General features: G+C 38.9%; 1 long non-coding RNA gene across 2 annotated transcripts in view; it reads left to right on the top strand.

The window, feature by feature from the left end:
• The first annotated feature begins 627 nt into the window (after positions 1 to 627).
• LOC143661545 (uncharacterized) overlaps positions 628 to 17373 on the top strand; it is a 122073-nt gene continuing 105327 nt past the window's right edge. For both annotated transcript variants that reach the window (XR_013164675.1, XR_013164676.1), the window contains exon 1: positions 628 to 775. This is a non-coding gene — a long non-coding RNA (uncharacterized LOC143661545). The remainder of the gene's footprint in view (positions 776 to 17373) is intronic.

The raw sequence follows: 17373 nt of genomic DNA, 5'->3' as shown, positions 1-17373 counted from the left end.
TATCTTTTAAGAAAGACTAAATAATAATTCAAATATTTCTCAGTTATGGACAAAAATTATGACTACGATAAATGACTACCTAAATTTCAAGAAGTCTGGCAAAATATTCTCTACTCAGAATCATATAAAAGTCATGATAAAGGTAAAAGAGGTTGAACAAGTATGTTTTCCTTTTGCCTCTTGGCAAAAAGAAAATTTTCAACATGAAGCCTGAATGGAACCCAAGTGACAGCCTTCACCTTAAACATGCTAAAGGTGAGAGTGAGGAGGAAAGAGATGAGAGACAAAAAGGGGGAACATGCAGGAAATTAGGGTTCCAGCACCAGGTAGAGGAAATAAGATTTTGGAACTTGGACTTCTCAAACCCCTTAAACCTCCCAAGAAAAGAGCTGAGGTCGGTCTGAGTCTATGCAATCGCCAGCCACAACTGAATGCTTTATTGCCGTCTGGAAGTGTTTATTTTCTGAACATAAATTCAGGGGACAGATTCAAGGCATGTCTAGAAATAAAGCATATCATCATGTGAGCTGAGCTGACAAGGACAATTTACTGTACCCTGCATTTGTTCTGGGCCAATCGGAGGAGAGCTGGCGATTAACATTCTAAAATCCCTGCTGTTCAGTTGGGATTGTCCCTTCACTGAACTTTGGAATGGCATGTATTAACCCTTTGAAGGACTCCAGGGCAGAGCTCAGAGCCCATGAAGGGACACTTCTCCTACCCCCCAACCCCCTCAAAAGACAGAAGGAGCATCAGGATGTTTCTGCAGCAACAGGTTTGTGCCTTTGGAGATCTGGGAAGGAAGGGGCTGTCGAAAACTAACCTGTTTCTTGAAGACTTTGCTTGATAAAGCTGAGGTTTGGGATTTATTGATTAAGTTTCCATTTGATTTGGCAGTACAACTGGGTAAGTATTCTTAAAGGCCATTTGGATAGGGACTGTGAGGCCAGTTAATTTGTAGAGGCAGGATAATATTTAAGGACAAAGATTCTAGAGCCTGTTAACTGCTGGATCTGAGTGGCAACTCCTCCATTTATAGCTATGTGCAAGCGTTTAATGTATTTGAACTTCTGTTACTTATTCAAAGCGGAGAAAGCAACACCTGCCTCATAAGGGAGAGAATTCAATGAGATAATGCATGAGAAGTGCCTGGCTCAAAAAGGGTTGTGCTCCATAATTGTTTTTACTTATTATTTTCTTTACATGTTGGGAAATAGGGAGGAATGAGAAGGTGCATTTTTGTTGTTTTTCTGGAGGTATGAGGTTCTTTCATGCACTGTTTTTTATATACACAATCTCAGTCATAGCAGCAATGTTTAATCTGTTAATACCTTTTGAGGTCTCTGTCAAAATTCAAGAACATTAATTTTTTTAGAAATCATTTTAAAATACACAAGAGAGTAAACTTCAGAGTGCAACATGGAGATAAATTTCGAATCCAAATAGCTTGTAATCATTCTAATATAGAGCCTAGAATTAAGTTTAAGTTGAAAAAAACACTAGCTAAGATAGTTCGATATCTTTGAGTCTAAAAATTCAACATGTGTTCCTTTCCATAACAAAAATGACTAAACACTTAAACTGTGCTCATTTTTCGAAATTATAGGAAGACATTTTCTCACCACCTTATTTTCGAGATTTCTTCCCAGCTCCTTTCCTTCCTGCTTCTAGTTCTTTGCTCTGACAAGGAACAGACATCAACAGTCAGGTGGGAGTAGAGTGTGACTGGAGAGGAAGAACAAAAAGGAAGCATTTTTCTGAAAAGGAATACCTTATGCTCTTGCATAATTGTTTGAGAGGCTTCTGGGCAGCCTATTGGATTCCTGGGTAGACAAAAAAGGTTTTAGAAGTATGGATTGTATCTTACTTAACATTAATGTTTGGCCTTTAAGCATTCATTGGAGAGACAAAGAACAGTTTAATTGAATTTTTCCAGAAAGAACACATTTCGTTGTCCATTTTAATCCTTCTTTAAACAGACTGTTTCATAGCAAGTTGATTTGTGAGCTGACAGCATCCAGGGACCAAAGTTTTTCTTTTTAAAATAACTATGTATCTTCTGATTTTGCCTAGCTGTGAAGATGAACCTACATTTCAAAGTATATTGTCAATTTTTCTTCATTTCAGTGTTACCTCATTCTAACTCTTTCAAAATAAAGAACAGGGAAACCCAAGTGTGGTTCTAATTCCTGTTTTGTCAATACATTCCCAATATTCTCATTTACGACAAATAAGAAAGTGATATATTTCTCAACTACCCAAATAATTTGATATGGTTATTTTTTGAAATACACTAATAGAGGATTTAAAACTAGCTAAATGGTACTTACCATTTCTCTTACAGATAACTCCATATATGATTACCTCTGATAATAATTAATGGTCTTGTTTTTAAGATATTAATTTAGTCCTTGTCCTGCTTAATCCACTCTCATAATGAAAATCTCAGTGTGCTCCATGTGCTTGTAACACTTCCACACTAATTGTGATGAAATGTTCAGTATAATGCACTAATAAATATTTGGAAATTGGGTGAAAGGAATATGGAGAAAGCACTTTGTACATTAAATTGATACACCAAACAACACTGGTTGTAAATGGAACTGATGGTTTTAATTATTTTCCTTCTCTAGATATGATTTAGAAATTGTGGTACTTGAAATAACGTAGGTTAATTATTCACATTGTAGATAGAATGTCTGTTTCATGTCAGCTGCACTTACTTTCTTTTTCTCTTTTACAGTAAAAAAAATGATGTTCTAGAGTATATTCAACTTAGCAACTGATGTTCATTTAGCCTAATATAAAGGTTAGTCTAAGATCTGGTTCACCATAACTACTTATTCTCTATTATTTCTTACTTTTCTGAAGAATTCTTTCTCATTTTGCCTGAGTCGGTTGTGTTTACCTGAATTAATCTCAGGACTGAGGGCTGTCCTGAGATTAATATTAATTAAAATTAATAAAAGCATCTTTTGCTTTTATGTGATATGAAAATATGAACTTAGTTTGAATTTTGGAACTGTGCTGAGATTTAGCCATTGTATTTAGCTCTCATATTTATGAATGGCTTTTTCAAGTTAAGAAGGACCTTTTGCTGACTTCCCTGTCCTGTCCATTAAAATTATTTTCCCTAGAATTTTAGTGGCAGCTTCACAACTCTTAGAGTCTTTCCAACCAGGGCATAGTATTCTAGATACCTAAGGCACTTGGGGACTTAATTGTTTATTTCTCTGGCTTCATCCATTACCAAAAACATCTGAGTTGGTGGTCTTTGTGGAGACCACAGCCTGAGTAGCTACCCAAAGGAAGATCTACCCAAAGGAAGAAACAAGCAAGTTCTGTTCAGACCCTTCTCCGAAAGTTGCAACCCTTTGCTCTGCTTTCTCCTCTGCACACAGAGGAATGCATTCTCTTTATTCTCCAGCCCTCTAGGAAGTCTGCACATGGAATTTTGGGAATTCTTTTAATGTCATAGTAATGTAGTGCGGCTACCCCAGCTTTCTATCAGAAGTGGCAGGCAGCCAAAAACTAGAATCATTGTTTGCAAACTCTAAATATAGAGTCAAGATTTATATGAAGAAAACAGATATGTCTTGTTATAAAACCATGAATAAGCATTGGCACAAACATAATAGTTTATTCTTCCTTGATATCACTTATTTTAAATAGCTATCCATCTTTTACCAAGATACTGCAGAAAGATACATTACAGAAACATTTGCTTCAGCTCAAAGTACCAGAGGGTTGCTCTTTTCTTCGTGCAGTTAAGACTTCATTATTTCTAGGAAGTGATAAGGGAAATAAGAGCCTAAAGGTGATTTGGTCTTCCTGAATGTCAGGTAGCCTGTGGCTATGTCATTAATAATGCATCATATTCCTCTTTAGGTCACTGTTGATGTGGGTTTGTTTTTTATTCTGGATTTGCTCTAACCATTGCACAAAGGTTGCCTTGATCTTCAGACTTCTTTGGCCTTCGGTCTACAAGATATTGTCAAGTTCAGCAAAATAAAACAACCACCCCCACTCCCCAGTTGGGCTTCTTTCCGCTTCCTTCCCATCCTGCTCTCTCTCTCTCTCTTCTGATTTCTACCAACTACCCCCCTTTAATCATTTCTGCCTGGTCCACGACAAAAGGGCAGCAAGGAGAAAAAAAAAGACTTTCAGAAAGAGTTAAGAAGAACGGATGAAATTCGTACAATATACACCATATGGCCTGACATTTACCAGATTAGGTAAACATTTCTATTGGGGATAAATAGTCCTGTACAGTGATGTAAAGAAATTGCATGAGACAAGGGCACATTCAGCATAGTTATGCTATGGAGTAATGTTTGCTCAGTAAGAGAAATCTGAAAACTCAAGGGCAAGTGGTAAAGGGGCCCTTGTTATAGTCCAAATTTTGTACGAAGGGGTTAAAAACCATGAATCTGTGGCCAAAGTAAATATGATCTCCTCTAAATTAAACATTAGTAATTGTTTTCAAATGCATGTACAGACACACACACAGACACACACACTTGCAAGAAATCCCCAGCAGTCTATCACCAAACCCCTCAGATGCAGCTGAAGGATCCTTTTTTTTTCAAAACCCACTTCTAAGTGACCACTGCACATGGAGAGACATTTGCAATGGCTGGCAAATTGATTCCAGGTAAGTTGTTGCCTGTGCTTGTGACTGTGTCGGATGTACACTGTGCTGCTCCTTGGTGAACAGCCCCAGAGCCATAGATTTCATTTGATCTTTGCAAAGGCTAACATCTGTCTGCTGTCATTTTAGTAAGATTGATGACAGGCAAGGAAGAGGAGAGGGGAGGGAGTGGAGGGAACAGAGCCGGTGAGAAGGAGCTCTGGGCAGCCCCAGTGGCAGTGGCTGAGGCTGCCAGGGGTCACTGCTGCAAACTCTCTGGCCCATGAGGGCCCTGGCGGGAAGGAGCCAGGCCCCACACTGGCTGTAATTGCATTTGGTTGTTACAGCTGATAGCTGGAACTCCAAGACACAAAGGCTGCATTTTGCACCCTATATATCTTAATAGATTACTCACATTGCAAGCAGCACCAAGCTAAATGTTATGACAGCCATAAGAATGTAGTTTACTGTTATCTTAATGTAGCTGGGCAGTGCCGGGTAAAGCCTTCAAAAAATATTATATATTTTTAAAGTTTCCGAGAGAAACTGATGCAGACGTGGAGCTATTTTTACACGGAGCCCTGAGTTTTGGCAAACGTCTTTCTAACCATACTTTTAAATATATACACACATATTTCACATATGCATATGGATATGCACATTTCTATATGCATTTTCACCATTTTCTAAGTATCATATTTTTCTTGCAGTACTTCCCTTAAATTGTTATGTGAACACCATATAGCGAAGATTCAATTTAGATAATTTTGAGAGATGATCCCTTTGTTGAAGTTTGCCTAGGAAATAATAAGCATTATTTTTGAAGATACAAATGACACACTTGGCAGATTTAGTGTAGATGAATGAATGCATGATGACAGACCCTCTGTTAGCAACATGATTTAAATACACAACCTGCGTCCAGTTTCTCCAGGTGCACACACCTGGCAAGAAGAGGCATGGACTGGCTTGTGAAGCAAATTAAATTTGATAGGGTTAAATGCCCCACAGGGCAGGGGAAATCCAGGGGTATTGTTAAGACCTATTTCTGTGCATTTGCTTGCTTTTCTACTGGGGTGGCCGGAGGTTTGATTTGAACTTGCTGAAGCAGTGTCTGTTGGGAGCTTTCAGCTACTTTTGGTCTTTATCAGCAGGAGGCAGATTCCATGAATGGAATTTAATCCAGACCCCTAGAACACGTTCTAAATTTAGTTGGAGAATTGGACAACTTTGCTTCATTCAATGGGAAAGCTCAGGGTCTTAGGATTCCTTGTGACATCAAGTTTGATGACATAATAGAGTGGATTAGTTCCTTGGGTCAGTTTATGTGTATTCTAGAACAAGCAAGAAAGGAGACTTAAAAATTAAATTATCTACTCTAACTCAGATTCTGGAAAGAGGAAATGGGTATTTTCAAAAAAGTCAATCCCCAAAGTTCAATGCCTTGCCAGAACTCTCTTTAATTTGGCAACTAAAGTTGTGTTTCGCATGTGTTCAGATAGAGCTGAATCAGCAGTGCGAGGGAATGAATGTTTAAAGCATCAGAAAACAGTGCACAAACAAATAATTGTAGGTTGCAGTCACCATGACAATACAGACACTGTCTAAAAATTGTATGGGCCAATCAATTAGGTGATTGATCTACTTGATACCAATCAGTTTTAGTGTAGTTTGGTTCGTAGAATTGTTCTACCAATGGGGGGAAATTCTAAGAATATATGTAAACAGGTTCATGGAAGTTCATTATGTTTAAGTGGAGGATGAGGATAGGCTCATTGTAAAGACGACCCTATTCTAAAAATGTAAAAATATATCTAGCTGTGACACCGCAGAAGTCAGTTTTTCTGGCCTTTTGACTTTTTTTTTGTAAATGCTTTCCCAAGTTTTAAGTGACAAATTTTGCTGGACGAGTAAGGGAAGATGGATGGCTGAGACTGGGAATTCATGTAGTAATTGTGGATAAGATTATATTTAGTTTTTTTTAAAAGTATCCTCAACATTATGACATATAACTCATATTGCTGTCTTAGGCAAGATCCACGTCCACTTAAAAGGGTGAGTGGAGAAAGTTTAGTGGAGTGATTCTTTTCATGGATGTGGTCAGGATTAAAGAAATCAAAAGTGGATGCTGCTGCACAGGAACCCCGGGGACAGAGGGGAGCCTGAAGGGGTCAGTGGAGAGAATAAATACCAAGATCCCATGAATGTATAGCCATTTGTAGTGAATAGAATGGTGACCCACCAGAACCTATGAATGCCACTTTGTTTGGAAAAAGTGTCCTTGCTGAGATCAACCTGAATTTTCTAGGTCGGTCTTAACTCCAAATTCAAGTGTCCTTACACAAAAAAGAAGATAACAAAGACAGAGGGGAGAAGGGAAGAGGGAAGAGGGAGGTAAATTGGCATTATGCAGCCACAAGCCAAGGTATTCCTGGAACCACCAGAAACTGGAAAAGACCAAGAAAGATTCTTTCCTACTGCCTTTTGGAGGGAGTGCAACCCTACCAACACTTTGATCTCAAATTTCTGGCCAACGTAATCACCAGGAGTGAATAAGTTTCTGTGGCTATCAGCCACTGGTCTGTGGTTATTTGTTACGGCAGCCCTAGGAAATAAAATTTCCCCATAGGAGACATTGCCAACACATCCCAAGCAGAGGAAGCAGGAGCAACAGGCAACACACCTGTGCCCTGCTCCTGCCCTTTCATCTCCCAGGTACCAGACGCAGGTGGTGGTGGGGATGGGAGTAGAAAGATTGCTCCAGTGAGGTGGTGCAAGGTGGTCGGTGTCTGGAACACAGAATGGAGAAGAGAGGGATCTGGAGGGGAAAGAGACAATATTGAGTACATCAATAATACAATGTGTATTTCTTCAAACCTCAACCTCCAACCATCAGATCTATGGTATCTCACCACTTGTAGGGAAGCTCAGGCTTTTGAATATTGCTGATTTTGGTGAATTGGTAGCAAAAATGAATCTGGGAGTGTTTGGTTAGAATTGGAATGAATATATTTAGGTTCATCAAAGGGCTGAGAAAGGCTGAGTACATTTTTTTTTTAGTCACTGAAAAGAAATAGGAAATTCCAAACAAAACTGGAACCTAAGAAGATATTACCAAAATAAAGTGTTCTAGTCGTTCCCTATATCCTTTCAATGCTCTTTGATGTTCTGCTTCCAGTCAATTAACAATGAATTTTGCTAAGTGCAGGTTTCTTACTGTGTCCAATGCCATGAGGACTTAAACCTTCTATACGTCTGGGAGGTGAGAGTATCCGTAACTTTAGTTACTTCACTGCTTTTCCACTTTGTATTTCAAAATCTTCGAGCTCATCGTGGGACACATTCTCAAAAGTGAGAGTCCCCAAAGTCTTCATGAAAACCTGGTATCCTGAAGTGGAATAGAATAAGCACTCACTAAGGCAGGCACTGAAGAAAATACTACCCACATAGTTTTCTCAATTTAATTATTTTATTTTCTAAATTTTTATTAGAGATGGTGCTTGGTAGATAGAATATAATGTGCAAAGATGTCTAGTGTAGTGCCAAGTATACAATGTGCATATTTATTTTACATTTTCATGTTAGTTTTTCATAGCAGTTTACAATAAGAATCCATATTCCTGGGTGCTCCATTGCAGGAAACGTTTGAGAAACAGAGAAATATTTCCCTCAAAGTTTTTCTTGTTGGAAATTTCACAAAGAAAATTAAAATGGGCAGCATCTTCTCCAGGACCTTCATCTTGGTGGAATTTTCCCTAAAGCAATGAAATATTTTAGCCCCAGCCTTTCTATTAAAATTAAAGTATTGATTTAAAAATTCCCTCTTGCAAGAGTTAATGAGCCACTCTCTTACTATTCTTACTTGATTGGAGTGGTGGAAAGTGCATGAGCTTTGGAGTCAGACAACCTGGAATTGAATTATGACTTTGCTACTAAAGAGAGGTGGGATTTACTTCTCCAAGCGTCAGATTCCTTCCTCCTAAAATAGCTGATCACCCGGGACCTGTGCAAGGACAAAAATTATGTATGCAAAGTTTCTCATCTAAGGTCTGGCCCAACATAGGTGTTCAGTAAATATTTGTCAGTTAAATGACATGTAGATTGCTATGAAATTAGGAAGGCCAAGAAGATCAGAAGGAACATAAACTGATGTGCCTTGAAAAATTGTCTGATTTTATTGCCTTGGGTTTTCTGGCACTCCTCTACCGTCTCCCATCTGCTTTCCTGCAGCTTTATCTGTTTTTCTTCATAATTTATTCTCCTCTCCCATTGTGTTTTATTTTCCACCCATCCTTTACCTTCCTCTGGCTATTTGGTGCCCAAGAGAGAGCCCAGCAGGAGAATTTGGCCAAGTTTAGTCTCCCTATGTCCCTCCCCAAATTAAACACAAGCTCTGACTTGGCAGATCAGGTTCATTTTCTCCAGCTCCACAGGACACATAGTGGGATAAAGAGTTGGTCTATTGCTAATTAGAATCGGTGGCCCTGGTCTGATTCCAAGGTTTAGAGAAAGACAGAGCTACCATCCCAGCATTGCCTGGTAGTGGGTATCATTAGTTTTTTTCTGGCTCCTTTTTTTCCCCTAAACCTAATGAATCCATTTGTCCAAACCTTTGAAGTCCGTCTAATCAACTGTCTGCCAGGTGGGAGAGAGTGCGCCCTCTTGAGCTTTGCAAGAGTTTGCTCTTGCTGGCTCCAAAAGCTATGCTGAAAGGGTGGTGGATAAAAACATGAATGATGTGTAGCTTGGAGTCAGGTGCTGAGCAAAAACCAGATGAAAATATTGATCTGGGTCCTCCCTTTGGACAAGTGACACAGTTTCTATTTCTGTCAAAAGCTTTTCTCAGGTAAATTGTTCAATTTTATTAAAGAATCACTTCTGGAGGGAGCAAAGCATCACATGCAGGACATTTTTATTAATCTGGATACATTTGGCTGTTTATAATTGTCATAGCAGTCATGCCTGAAAAAACTTCTCTTCTAGGGAACTTTACAAAATATAATAGAAGAAACTATTGATAAAAATTTACTTTATAAAAGCAAAACACTTGTTGAGAAAAGAGGAAGATAGATGGATCTTATGGGTTATGAGAATGTAATTCCTACTTGGGCAAGATTTTATGCCCATACAATGTACCATAACTGTTATAAGGTTTGTTTCTTTTACTTTGTTATAATTGAATTTAAAGAGAAAGGATTTCATCAAGAAAATAACATTACTTTCATGGGTTGGCTATCATTAGAGTCAGTCTCCATTGCTGGTGAGGGTGGCATTCCCATCATGAAATTATTAAAACTGCTCCTCTTTCTCATGAGAAGGAGTTGTTTATATGGTCTAAAGAAGACAATAAAGAACTAAAACAGTTATTTGTAGAACTAGGATCAAATTTACAAATGATATTCCAGAATAGAGAGAGGTTGGGTAAAATTAGAAAGAAAGTGTGCTGGTTTGAAGCTGTTATGTTGAAGTACCCAGAAAAGCCATTTTGGGGTACTTTTGATTAGGTTCTTTCCATGGAGATGTGACCCACCCAATTCAAGGTGGGTCTTAATCCTTTTACTGGGGCCCTGTATGAAGAGAATAAAAGGCAGAAAGCATAGGAAGAGCTCAGAGGTGACACAGAGAGCACAGAGATGAAATCAAATGCAGATGTTCAGAGATGCAGAGTGGGGAGCACATCAGGAGAGGCAAGAAGCTGAAAGAGCCATTTGAAACCAGAAGCCAGGAGAAAAGGGCCAGCAGACATCATGGTGTGCCTTCCCATGTGACAGAGAAACCCCAGATGTGATCGGCCTTTCTTGAGCGAAGATATCTTCCAAGGAATCTTCTTGCCGATGCCTTAATTTGGACATGTTCATGGCCTTAGAATGCAAATTTGCAACCTAATAAATCCCTTTTCTAAAAACCAATCCATTTCTGGTATATTGCATTTCAGCAGCTTTAGCAAACCAAAACAGAAGGGTGGCATGCTTTTCTGTTGAGAGGAATTCTGCAAATGCATTTGTAGGGAGAAGTAGCGCCTCTATATATGCCAGTAATTTAGAGGTTGGTCTCTACAGAGGTAAATTTGGGATTGAACTAGAAGTGACAATTGGTGAAAATGGGAAGAGGAGAAGCTTTAGAATGTGGTATGTAGACATTGAAAAGTGTATGTATGTGTGTGTATGTGTGTTTCACAGGAATAAGGAAAATATTTCAAAAGCAACATAAACTAGATCTTAGAGAACCAGTGACAATGGAACTCTTTATGACAGAATGGTATATAAAATCATAAGAAACATTAATTTCCTGGGAACTAATGTTCTTTTATTACCACGATATTCCCAGTATTTAGAAAAGTCCTACAACATGGAAAATACTTATATTTGTTGAATGAATGAGTACTTGAATGAAAGAGAAAGTTCCAGGAACTGGCACAGTGCTTTACATGTGTTATCTCTTAAAAACTCCATGAAATAGTGATTATTGCTTGTTCCGTTTACCAATGAGGAACTGGGGAGGATCTCAAACTACTTCTGTTGTCTCCAGGATTTACAGGAAGCCTTGGATATGAAACTTTATTTTAAACACAATTTCTGTAGGAAAATTAAACCCATCATATTTAATTTGTGACCTTAGGTGTATTCTTAAAATATGATATTTGTACCATATCCTCTCTTTTCTTCCTCCTTCTCTTGCTCCTTCTTCTTTGATTTAAAAAAAATTCAAAATCAGAATTCTGTTTGAAGTGTTGAAAGGAAGTGGCTGAGAACCAATGGGTATATTTAAGAACTAAAATCCTGTATTTTTCATCCAATATTTATTTCCACTCACCATTTTCCTGGCACAGTGCTAGCTGATAGATTACAAAGGTACATGAGGCATAATCTGACTCAGATTATTTTGGTCATGGGGGTAGAAAACTAATAAGGAACATTTCTTGAGTACGTATTATATGCAGAAACTAGCTTAAGTGTTTTATAAATGCTAATTTATCTAATTTTCAAGAGAAGCACAGGAATGCTTGGAATGGTCCATATAGGACACAATGGGGGCAATTGGTTTGGAAGCAACTATCCCAGGTTTGGAGGGCTCTGACAATGTCGCGCCGAAGTTTAAAAGAGGGTTTAACCAAGCCCCCTCAAAAGAGTGAGAGGCACCTTTCAGGCTGGAGGAACCAGTGTAGGTGATCCTTGCAGCAACAGAGAGCATGATACATATTTGGTACTGAGACTACCTTAAATATGACTGGAGCATAAGTAATGAACTGTCAGGGAGGAGACCTGAAGCTAGAGAGGTCAGCAAATGAAATTCTTTAGTGAAGGAACTTGTTAGAGAGCGATTTTGTTCCTTTCCCCTTCTTATTTGCAAAGGCTCAGGTGTCCCCTGCTGCGTGAAGGGCACAGCTGCATCCAGGGCTCTGGAAATGTGGGAGAGTTGGTTTCTGAGTGCTGTCTTCCAGGTCTCGGCATCGCTGGGCTTCTGTTGCCATTGGTTTGGGTACAAGGGAAAAGCAGTAATGGGTCCATAGATGCTAGCCTGCTTCTCCCTAGCTAGTTTCAGTGACGATCTAGTGTGCTTTCTTAAGCCCCTACCAGCTTGCTCTCCCCTCCGTATGCGTCTCCTCTTCCCTCCCTAACTTTAATACAAGATACACGAGGCTGAGGGTGAGATCATAAATTTCTCAGCATATTGTAGTTTTCCTAAAAAGACCTATTCATTTTTTTATCATCATAAACTCAGAAAAATTGGTTATGAATTGCTTGTTGTTTCCCAACATAGTTTAATATTTAAATATTCTAGCATTTTTTCTGCAACAAAATAACTGTTTTGCTCTTTATTTTAAAACACATCACCCTAAAATGTGAGCATTGTGCAGGAAATATGGAAGGCATTCGATAATTGCCTGCTAAATTGAGAAATACATTTTGGCTTGTAGGGGTAGGGTCATGAGTTAATCTGAATTATCTATAACCCCCAGAAATATGTATGAAAGTTCTCTGAACAAATAGACATCATGTTTAAATATCCTAGGTTATTTTATTTTAATGTAATTAATGTCAGTTTTGAGGAAGGTTGCATCAGCCACCTCTCTGCTAACAATCTTACCTTTCGAATATCAAAATTTATAAAATAGAACTAGATGCAAATGTTTCATGTTCTGCTTTATACTTCAAATAACGCGTGAGTGTTGGATATTTGCTACCTCACAGATAAAAAATTTCTAAAGACCATAAGATCTGGAAAAAGAGGTTTGAGGCCATTGAAGTCGTCTGAGATGCCATGTTGTGTAAATGAGCTCCAGGTTTACACTAAAGAGCTTGTCAGAAAACCCTATGTGCCCCAAGCCGGAGAATGTGGTGAAGATTCTTACCATAAAGATCTAGTGTTTTTAACACTGGCTTCCCAGGGTGGGGAAATGTAATAAAGGAAGAAAAAAAAAAACCCACAGCAAATGACTTCAGAGTACCTCAATTGGGAAATGAGAAAAGGGTGGGCAATTCTTTAATTTCAGTTTTCCCAGTTCCAGGGAAGAACTATGATTCTTAAAAAAAAAAAAAATTGTTTTATACTTCTGAATAAGATGAAGAAAACGAACCCTCCATATTGTTAACATGAGTGTCATGATAGCATGAATGATGCTTTCTGACGGACGTTGTTGTTGAATTGTTCTGTGAATATTTGCAAAAGTTTCAGCAGATAAGTACCTGCGACATCAGGATTTGGAATTTTGGGCAAATCAGCCCCAAGTAAATTGAGAAGAGGATGAAATCAGCTAGTTTTAAGGTGAGGACCGTTTTGAAATATATTTATCTGTACACCATGTGTTGAAATTTCATCTACAAGTGCTTCTGACAATGGACAGACTTGTCACTACAGTTCTCATAGCGGTCAGGAAATTGCAATTTACTTTTTAACCACTAGGACTTCTGAACTGTTCAGTGTTTCAAATCAGAAGAGATGGATGAGGGCCCATTAAAGAGGAGATGAAGCATCAGAATCAGCTCAGCCACACTCACCCAAATGTACATCCTCAGATGGAGACCCATGCATGACTTTTTCAGATGCTATTTTCAAAATCTCCACAAAGAACTGTGCGGTGATTATATGTATTCATGATGTGCATATCATGTGATCAGCTCAAAGGATATTTGAATGATGCATTGAGAATTATTCCTAAAAAGGGATTCAGCATCTGTAAACTGCTTCGTCTTTGAGAAACGGGAAGGAAAAAAAATATGGCTTGATTTTCTTTTAAAAAAAAAACAACTCATAAAGCAGACCAGCTTATGTGAGTTGGTGTTAATGCCCCATTACACACAGACACACTGAGGCATAATCACATGCATTCACGTGCACACAATCGCATGCACCATCGTGAGGCATTGGTTGTCCCTGATTATTTTCATCTTGACATTAACTTTGCAAATCAAGGGAGCTCTCAGTCCTGGCTCACAGGCTTCCCCCACCTTCACGCTGCTCTCTTGGCCTCCACAGGGAGATCTAGAACGAGGTCTCCATGAGCACACCCATAATCAAGGATTTTTCAGGAGGGACCGAGTTGATGGTAAGGGTGTGTGTGTGTTTGTGTGTAACATGTATGTATATGTGTGAATGTATGGTGTGGTGTGTGTATGTGTGTATAAACCACACTGAAATATGGATAAATTCAAGTTTCTATTACTGGGGGATTTTCTTCTTTCTTTCTGTAGATGCCTGTGCTGAGCCTTCTTTGTTCACAGTGGAGCTGGAGAGTCACATCTTGACTTTTCTCTGTCTTCACTGACCTTAAAATTCAAAGACCCGAGGCTGTTATCTGATTTGGGAATCTTGACCTGGCCTGGGCTATGGGGTCTCTTGTCTCTTTGAGGCCAAGTGCTCTTGCATCGAATTCATGCCAGTAGCTGCTGCTTTGTGATTAGGAAGGCCCAATAACCAGTGGTTTGAGTTTTCTAGGTGAGGTACACCCCTTTGTCCCACCAAAAAAAAAGAGAGAAAGGAACGAGTAAAACACGGAAGTTAAATGTACACATCAGTCTCTTGCGAAACATTCAAATTTTCTTTATATTCTATTATCTAAACCTTGAAGAATTGTCACCCATAGATAGTCTTGTGGACGTTGACAAGGGCTTTTGTCAACTTCATGTTTTACTTAGTGACTATCCTGTCATTAGCCAATGAATTTTTATTGAACACCTACTACAGTGTACAAGGCACTGTCCAAGTGATGCTTGTGCTGTGCAAATTCAAGGGACTGTAAACTATTTGAGAGCAGGAACCACATCTTCATCATATGCAAACAAATGAATGAATGAATATTTGTTTCTCTCCCCTGTTATGGAAATTTATTGAAAATTTATTTATTCTTCTTTCTTTTTTGTAACCCCTACCTGAATAATTTGTAAGATGAGTAAAGGTGGTTGTGGTAGATTGACTTGGTGGCCATCATTAATGATCTTGCTCTATCCATTTCCTCTGCAAGGGGATATTGCAGTTCCTTCCATCAGAGGCAGTGTCTACAATGCCACCCCTGAAATCTAGGTTGGCCTTGTAATAGCCAGAGGATGCTGCATAAATGACAGATGGCAAGTTCTGAAGCTAGTTCTCAAGGGGGCTTCTGTTCTTTTGGTCTCTCTTGGACTCCTGCCCCTGCCTTAAGAACATTCCCGGACTATTCTGCTGGGTGTTAGAGACCCCAGGGACTAGAACCAGGTCATTCCCATTGAGTACTTCCTAGACTAGCCAGCTGGCCCCTCAACTAACCAAGAGGTGACTGCACGGTCATGAGCCTGCCCAGCTCAAATCCTTGCAAAACTGTTCAGCCAATACATAAACTTGAAGCAAAAATAAATATCTACTGTTGTATGACATTTAGGTGTTGTTATGGTTGTTTGTTATGCTGCATTATTATGGCAATCAATAACTGATACAGACGTCCTGAAGTCTACTTCCTTCAGATTCTTCTCTTTACACCTCACTGTCAGTCACACTTCTCCAAAATCTGCTCATAAGAAAATGCGTTATTTCAGTCATTTGCAAATAAAAGTTATGTCATCAAATAATTTCTCTGCAAGGTATTAAAACGTTACGTGTAAACTCGGACCATGGAATGCAAGGTCATATGCTTTCTTAAATAGATGCTTATTTGCATTGATTATCAGAGAAGGGAGAAATGACAGTACTGTTGAAGTGACAAACTAAACTGCACAACCTCAAAAGCTTCTAACCCTGAAACATGCTGGCAAATAATTACTCTCTCTAGAGGCAAATATGACTGAGTTCACAATCCCGACTTTCTGGGAGCTTTTAGTCTGGAAACAGCAACAGCTCTGTAAAACAGAAGAGACAACAGGGCAACTGTATAGAAGTTGAAATGTTCATAAAATCACTTCTATTTGCTCAAGCCCAAAGAATGCACTGAAATTCTAAGAAGTTGTTTCAAATTTTCAGATCAAACACAACTGGTCAATAGAATACCCAATGTATATATGTCTAGTTGACTGCACCTATTTGGACGTAGATGGAAACTCAGCAGAAAAACAGCAGAAGTGCAGTGGGAAGATTTCCTTCACAAAACTACAGGGACACAACTTGTAGAAAGAAAACAAAACTTCATCTTGTGGGTGAAAAGATTGTCTGGTTAAAAATGAATCTAACAACTCCAGGCCAAGTAGCAAGTGAGAGAAAAACCACTTGTCTCTTAATCTAGACAATCTTCCCAAAGTAGGTGGAAATTCCCAAACTTTTGAAGCCAGGTTTGTGGATCCCAGCCAAAGTGTGGTGCTTATGGGCTTGTAAAGAATTTCATCTTCTGTGAGTTACATTAATCCATAACCTGGAAAACTACAGCTCTTCAAGAATTATGGGTCTTACAATGGCAACTCATACTGAACAAAATTCTGCACTGTTTTTATGTCATGCCATCAACAATCATTGATGGAGTGCAGGCAACAAGTGTGAAGTATCAAAAGTGGCATGGGGTTTTACAGTATAAAGATAAGTTTACTGTCCACAAAGAGGTTGGACTGTTCATTCATTTTGTTCAATAACTTAATTGATCAATCCATCTCCAGCAGGTATGAAGCAAACAGAGTCCAGCAGTTTTTGCTTCTTTGACCCTAAGATAGGAGCTTGGGGCTTTCATGTAGTAGATGCTGAGTAGATAACTGTTGAATTAATACAAGTGCTCCATGTTATTGGCTAGCTTCCTGGGAGTTCTGCTGAGAGATCTAGAGGGATAAACCATCTGAAAAGGAATTTTCTCCTTCTGTGGTATCTGGATCTCCCATTAGGACTGATTCTGCAGCAAAGGAGAACAGCAGGAGTTGAGAGTTTCATTTAGGTTGTAGGATTTGGGATTTTATCCAGAAGCAGAAACCAACCAAGTCTGCATGATGTTTCTGAATTTTTCTGTCATTGTCTTTGTGGATATTATGGACATGTCTAAGTCCCAGCTAAAGTAACTTAGAAGAGGGCTCTGGTGACTTGTTGTGATTTGGTTCATATTTTCTGAAGAACCCATTCTGTCTAGTATGTCCCTTGCTTCCCATGGACATATTTAGTTTGGCCATCTGTTCCAAATTATACTAAGTTGGCAAGTGTATCTCCTTTAGATTTACCCCAGGCTGGGGCCCAACCTAATCAAATAGGTGATTTTCAGAGAATTAATGGGTTCTCTTATAGAGTATATGTTGCTTCACAGACCTCATTGATCCCCCCCCACTCTGACATGCCAAAGAGCAAGAATGATGGTCTGAGGTGTT

Source organism: Tamandua tetradactyla, chromosome 17, assembly GCF_023851605.1.
Source record: "Tamandua tetradactyla isolate mTamTet1 chromosome 17, mTamTet1.pri, whole genome shotgun sequence".
NCBI classification, from domain to species: domain Eukaryota; kingdom Metazoa; phylum Chordata; class Mammalia; order Pilosa; family Myrmecophagidae; genus Tamandua; species Tamandua tetradactyla.
Note: the sequence above shows the minus strand (reverse complement) of the source record. Positions and strands in the feature narration are given on the sequence as shown.